We start from the raw sequence: 7,305 nt of genomic DNA, 5'->3' as shown, positions 1-7,305 counted from the left end.
GACTGTTGAGGTGATAACAGAGGCTCATAAGGGCCAGTTTACTGTCCACCCTGGTGCTACCAAGATGTATCAGGACTTGAAGAGAAACTATTGGTGGCCGGGTGATGAACCCTTAGTTCATCATGGTTTTTAGCAGGAATTAGGATCAAATTGTGTGATTAAATGATGAAAAACAAGGTTAATGTCCTAAGATGTCCTCAATTACAAGTTCAAGAGCTTTATTGGAAATTTGTATGATTCTTGTAGGAAAAGCAAGCTTGAAAGACAACTAGAGAAGGAAGAAGATTCTGGAGCTCAAGAGGAGAAAAATTGCCTAAGTGTTGAGCGCTAAAACGTCCACACTGAGCGTTTTAGCGCCCTGCTACAGGAAGAGGCCAAAACTTGCTGGTGATGAGCGCTAAAACGCCCACACAGAGCGTTTTAGCGCGCTGCTACACTAAGACGATGGAAAATTGCTGGTCTTGGGCGCTAAAACGGCCTGCAATAAGCGTTTTAGCGCCCTAAAGTGGAAAAAAGATTCTGGTCTTCACCGCTAAAACGTCCAAATCAAGAGTTTTAGCGTTGGAGTCAGTTAAAGTTAGTTGAGCATTCACCAAGTTTGGACGCTAAAACGGTCATTCCTTAACGTTTTAGCGTTGAAATCAGTTAAAAGCAGTTGAGCATACGTAAAGCATGGACGCTAAAACGGTCACTTATGGACATTTTAGCGCCCACATCAGTTTTCTGTTTTTAATTGTAACACTATATAAGGCAAAGCCTTGACACTTAGAAGGTATCTGGATCTGAAGGATCTGAACTTGCTCTCTCTCTTAAACTTTAGTTTGACTTCTCTCTAAATTCTTTTAGTTTTAGTTTTTGTATTAGGATTTCTTTGTAATAGTTTGGAGATTGAAGACTTTCAACATGGAAATGAAGTTTGCTTCTTATTCTCTTATCTATTCTTTAGTCGTGTCTGAGTAGAGTCTTTGTAGTCTGAATGCAATGGAACTCCATGATAATATTATGTTGATTTGATTAATATGATGAAGTATTTTTCATGTGTTGATTTGAGATTTTCTGAGTTAATTATTTCTATCAAGGAAGTAGTATAGAACAGGGATGTTTATATGACATCTATATTTGATAATCTCAACATCAGAATTCTAGTACTCAAGGGATTGATGCTAGAATTCTGATGTAATCTTAAAACTTTAGTATTTCATGCATGTATTAAGAAAGAGATCACCAAGGGATTGGGGTTTCTGATTAATGTATCTATCAGGGTAGTAAGGGATTACATCTTGATGATAAGTAAAAGGTTGATTAACATCACATGGAAAGGAATTCATCATATGATCAATTTTTACATGGGTTATTATGGAGGAAAGTTGTTTTCTGAGTACTTGTTGTTTTATTAATTCCTAATCCATATTTAACTTGTGTCAAATTACTTACAATCAATTTTCTGGTGACAAATTATTCATGATTTTTACAAACTCTTATTTGATTCAAATTAGTTTTCTATGGTATATTGGTGTTTGAACACAATTCCTCGTGGGAACGATCTTTACTCATCATTTTATTTGTTGTACGACTAGTGCACTTGCTAAATGTCCAACAAGTTTTTGGCGCCGTTGCCGGGGAATTTGTTTTTCAACACTAACTGATACTATAGAATTCTGAGATTGAATCCTTTTATTTTCGGTATTTTAGTTTATGTTAAGTTTCTGGTCAATTTTGATTCTGGTATAGCGAGGTACACTTGATCCGAATTTGTTGTTGTATGATCCAGAATTAGAAAGGACAATGAGGAAGAAAAAAAGGGCAGCCAGGCAAAGGAGACAGTTGCAAGAAATTGGTGAATCCAGTACGGTAAATTAGGAAGAGATAATGGCAGAGAATCACAGACCACCACCGCCACAGAGGACACTGGGAGAGTACATGACTCCTGCAGTGATTCCTCCAATTGGGAGTGTTGTGCGCCCAACAGTGGAGCCCAATAACTTTGAATTGAAGCCTGCTTTGATACATTTGGTGCAGAAGGATCAGTTTGCTGGAACCAGTGCAGAGGACCCTTACTTGCACATAGAGAACTTTCTATTGTTGAGTGATACTGTGAAGATAAATGGTGTCACAAGAGATGCAATTCTGTTGAGACTATTCACTCATTCACTGACGGATGATGCAAGGAGATGGCTGCAATCATTGCCACAAGGAAGTATAACAACTTGGGATGATCTGCAAACCAAGTTCTTGCAGAGGTTTTTTTCAGCATCTAAGAGGGCCAAGTTGAAGGATGAGATTACAAGCTTTAAGCAGAAAGAGTCAGAATCCATTTATGAGGCTTGGGAGAGATTTAAGACTTTGTTGAGGAAATGTCCACAGCATGGAATTGAGGCATGGGAACAAGCAGCAATCTTCCTGCAAGGAATGACCACGAACACTAGAACTTTGGTGCATGCCACTGCTGGTATCTGTGGCAAGGGCATGTAACAGAGGAGTGTGATTATGGGGGATCACCAGAACAAGCAGAGGTGAATGGAGTGTGGTATGATCAGAATAATCAAAGGAACTACAACAATCAGGGAATGAATGTTTATATGCCACCATGGAAGAACAAGAATCAACACCCAGGATTCAGCTATAGTTCCAACCATCAATTGAATCCACCATTACATCCTCCACCACCACATATGAAGGAGCAGTCAAGTGATCCTGCTGCATGGGAGAAAGCGTTTGCTCAGTTATCTAAGACAACTCAGGATTATATTCAGGGTTCTAATTCATTCAGGGAAGAGACAACTGCATTCATGCAGGAGACCAGAACTTCTTTCAGAAATCAGGAAGCATCAATCAGAAATTTGGAGACCCAGATTGGCCAATTATCAAGACAGATATCAGAAAGACCACAAGGGAAATTTGCAAGTGATACACTAGTGAATCCTAAGGAGCACTGTAAAGCAATTATGACAAGAAGTGGGTTGGTACTTCAACCAGTGAAAAAGAATGTGGAAAATAAAAAGAATGAAGAACAGGTTGTGGTTGAAGATGTGGTCTCTGATGATGAAGTAGAGAAGATGAGAAATGAGAAAAGTGAGAAGAAAGTAGTTGTTAGAGATGTTATAGTTGGAATTGATAAAGAAGAGGAAGGGAAGGACAATAAGAATGAAGGAGAGGTAGAAGTTGGTAAAAATGCTTCCCCACAAAAGATGATGAAGTGGGAAAAGAAGAAGATGGCTGACAAGAAAGAACAGCCAGTTATTTTATCTCCTTATGCTAAAGTTCCCTACCCTCAGAGGTTGAAGCAAGAGATTCAGAAACAGCACTATGCAAGATTTCTGGATATCTTCAAAAATTTACAAATTAACATACCATTTTCTGAAGACTGGAAAATATGCCTCACTATGCAAAATTCATGAAGGATCTTCTTACTAAGAAGAGGAAATTAACTGATGGTGAGACAGTGGCCCTAACAGCAGAGTGTAGTGCCCTAATCCAGAAGAAGCTTCCAACAAAAATGAAAGATCCTGGAAGCTTCAGTATCTCTATTGCTATAGGAGATGTGGAGGTGGGAAAGGCATTGTGCGATTTGGGAGCCAGTATAAACTTGATGCCATTGACAGTATGTAGAGCTTTGGGAATCAACACTTTGAAGGAGACCAATCTTATTCTGCATCTTGCAGATAGATCTATCAAGAGACCTGAAGGTGTGGTTGAAGATGTCTTGGTCAAGGTAGACAAGTTTATTTTTCCAGTGGATTTTGTGATTCTTGACATGGAGGAAGAGGATACAGAAAGTCCTCTATTGTTAGGAAGACCCTTTTTAGCAACTGCAAGATCTTTGATAGATGTTGAACAAGGAAAGTTGTTGCTAAGGGTGGATGAGGAAACAGTCACAATTGATGTATTTGAAACCTTCAAGCATCCTGTTGATGTGGAGGATTGTTTTAGATTGGATGTGATACAGGAGGTTGTGGAAGAAGTGAATAAAGAAGAAGAATTCCCAGTTGAGGAACAAAGATCAGAAGAAGAGACAGGTACAGAAGATTACCAAGAAGAGCCAGAAGTGGAAGAGCTTGAGAAGAAGATCGATGACATTCCAAAAGGAGCACCTAAAGTAGAACTTAAAGAATTACCTTCACATTTGAAGTATGTGTTCCTTGGGGATGATCAAACATATCCAGCAATCATTAATGCAATGTTGTCTGATGAGGAAGAAGGGAGGTTGATTAAGGTACTCAAAAAGAATAAAATGGATATTGGATGGCAGTTTTCAGATCTTAAGGGTATTAATCCTTCCTTTTGCACCCACAAAATATTGATGGAGGAAGAGGTCAAACCAGTAAGGCAACCACAGAGGAGACTCAACCCCACTATGAAGGAAGTAGTGAGGGAGGAGGTGGTGAAGTTGCTTGATGCTGGTATGATTTACCCCATTTCAGACAGTGCTTGGGTGAGTCCTGTGCAGACCGTGCCCAAGAAAGGGGGGATGACTGTGGTGAAAAATGAGAATAATGAATTGATTCCCACAAGGACAATCACTGGCTGGAGAATGTGCATTGGTTACCGGAGGCTGAATAAAGCAACCAGGAAGGATCATTTTCCACTTCCTTTCTTGGATCAGATGCTAGAGAGGTTGGCAGGACATGCTTTCTATTGCTTCTTGGATGGTTATTCAGGGTACAATCAGATAGCTGTGGCACCAGAGGATCAGGAGAAGACTGCTTTTACATGTCCATATGGAATATTCGCATACCGGAGGATGCCTTTCGGTTTATGCAATGCTCCTGCCACTTTTCAAAGGTGCATGCTTTCCATTTTTTCTGATATGATAGAAGAATGCATAGAAATTTTTATGGATGATTTTTCTGTATTTGGGTCTGATTTTGATGTATGTCTAGGGAATTTAGATTCTGTTTTGAAAAGATGTCAAGACTGTAATTTGGTTTTGAACTGGGAGAAGTGTCACTTTATGGTGACAGAAGGTATAGTTCTTGGACACAAGGTGTCTAGGAATGGAATTGAGGTGGACAGGGCAAAAATTTCTGTGATAGAGAAACTTCCTCCACCTGTAAATGTTAAGGGTGTGAGGAGTTTTCTTGGTCATGCAGGATCTTATAGGCGGTTCATAAAAGATTTTTCAAAAATTGCCAAGCCCTTATGTAACTTATTGGCCAAGGACCAAGAATTCCTGTTTGATGATGAATGTTTGCATGCATTTCATGTTTTAAAAGAAAAGTTGACCACTGCACCTATCATGATGGCACCTGATTTTTCATTACCATTTGAATTAATGTGTGATGCCAGTGACAATGCTGTAGGAGTGGTATTGGGCCAAAGAGTGAATAAATTGTTGCATGTCATTTACTATGCCAGTAAGATCTTAAATGATGCACAAAAGAATTATGCTACTAGAGAAAAAGAATTACTGGCTATTGTGTATGCATTTGACAAATTCAGGCCATATCTGTTAGGATCAAAAGTTATTGTTTACACTGACCATGCAGCTTTAAAGTATTTGTTAAGCAACCATGATGCTAAACCCAGGTTGCTCCGCTGGATGATACTGTTGCAAGAGTTTGAGGTGGAGATCAAGGACAAAAAGGGAGTTGAAAACTTGGTGGCTGATCACTTATCCAGGATTACAGAAAAAGAACTTCAAGAAGGACCGGAAGTAGTGATCAGAGAAGAGTTTCCTGATGAACATGTTTTGGCAATATGTGCTTTAACAGAGATGGTTGGGGATAAAGTCTTATCTATCAGTACCCCACCATGGTTTGCTGATTTCGACAACTATAAAGCTGCTGGATTGATGCCTAAGGATTTAACATGGCAACAAAGGAAGAAATTTCTGCATGATGTTAAGAGATACATTTGGGATGAGCCATATCTTTTCTATAGATGTTCAGATAGTGTGATCCGACGGTGTATTCCAGAGGAAGAACAGAAGGATGTGTTGTGGCATTGTCATGGTTCTGCATATGGTGGACATTTTGCAGGTGAGAGAACTGCAGCAAAAGTATTGTTGAGTGGCTTCTACTGGCCCACTTTACACAAGGATGCAAAGAAGTTTGTGGAGGCATGTGATAACTGTCAGAGAACTGGGAATATTTCTAGGCGACATGAAATGCCGTTGAACAATATCCAGGAAGTGGAGATCTTTGATGTTTGGGGTATGGATTTTATGGGACCTTTCCCTTCTTCTTACTCTAACAAGTACATATTGGTGGCAGTTGATTATGTGTCCAAATGGGTTGAGGCCATAGCTACACCAACCAATGATTCCAGGGTGGTGATTGCTTTTCTGAGAAAGAATATATTTTCCAGATTTGGAGTCCCTAGAGCTATCATTAGTGATGGGGGCACTCATTTTGATAATAGGATGGTGGAGTATGCCTTGGCTAAGTATGGAGTGAGGCACAAAATAAGCACGCCGTACCACCCACAGACTTGTGGTCAGGTTGAGATTTCCAACAGGGAATTGAAGAGAATATTAGAGAAGACTGTTGGGAATGCTAGGACCCAGTGGTCCAAGAAACTTGATGACACCTTATGGGCGTATAGGACCGCTTTCAAAACTCCTATTGGGATGTCTCCATTTCAGTTGCTGTTTGGAAAAGCATGCCATTTGCTAGTTGGATTGGAGCACAAGGCTTTGTGGGCTGTGAGATATCTGAATTTTGATTCCAAAGCAGCGGGACAGAAAAGATTATTACAGCTGGATGAATTGGATGAGTTTCGTTTGTCTGCTTATGAAAGTGCCAGTTTGTATAAGGAAAAGACAAAGCTATGGCATGATAGGAAGATCACACCTAGAGACTTCAAGGTGGGGGATCAAGTACTTCTGTTCAATTCCAGGTTGAAGCTGTTTCCAGGGAAGTTAAAGTCTAGATGGTCTGGACCGTTTGTGGTAAAAGACATGAAACCATATAGGGCTGTAAAATTCAGTTCTTTGGATTCGGACAGAAGTTTTACAGTCAATGGTCAACGATTGAAGTTATATGTTGGAATTGCTGTGGATAGGCAACTACTGACAGTTGCTCTATTAGAGGTAAAATAGATCATACCCGTCAGGCTCGTGACGTTAAACAAGCGCTGAGTGGGAGGCAACCCACTGTACTAGGTATGTAATTTCATGTTCATACCATATCTATAAGATGAAGAAGTAAAAGGGAAATTTTTTTTTTGAAAAATCAAAGAGAAATTTTTTGCTATGTGCTGGGCGCTAAAACGTCAACTCTGACCATTTTAGCGTCCCAAGAGTTCCATCATTATGAAACTCTCTGGTTGTGTGCGCTAAGACGTTCACTATGAGCGTTTTAGCGT

The 7,305-nt window shown here is 39.8% G+C and overlaps 1 non-coding gene across 1 annotated transcript; it reads right to left on the bottom strand.

Moving 5' to 3' along the window:
• Positions 1–2,265: 2,265 nt before the first annotated feature.
• LOC133288980 (small nucleolar RNA R71) lies at positions 2,266–2,372 on the bottom strand. The gene has a single exon (XR_009748426.1). It is a non-coding gene; the product is annotated as a small nucleolar RNA R71 (small nucleolar RNA).
• Between the last annotated feature and the right edge of the window lie 4,933 nt (positions 2,373–7,305).

The sequence above is a fragment of the Gastrolobium bilobum genome, unplaced genomic scaffold, assembly GCF_033153095.1.
Source record: "Gastrolobium bilobum isolate Gb01-03AN ecotype WA unplaced genomic scaffold, APGP_CSIRO_Gbil_v1 utg20183, whole genome shotgun sequence".
NCBI classification, from domain to species: domain Eukaryota; kingdom Viridiplantae; phylum Streptophyta; class Magnoliopsida; order Fabales; family Fabaceae; genus Gastrolobium; species Gastrolobium bilobum.
The sequence above is the reverse complement of the archived record's forward strand: the minus strand, read 5'-3'. Positions and strand labels throughout refer to the sequence as shown.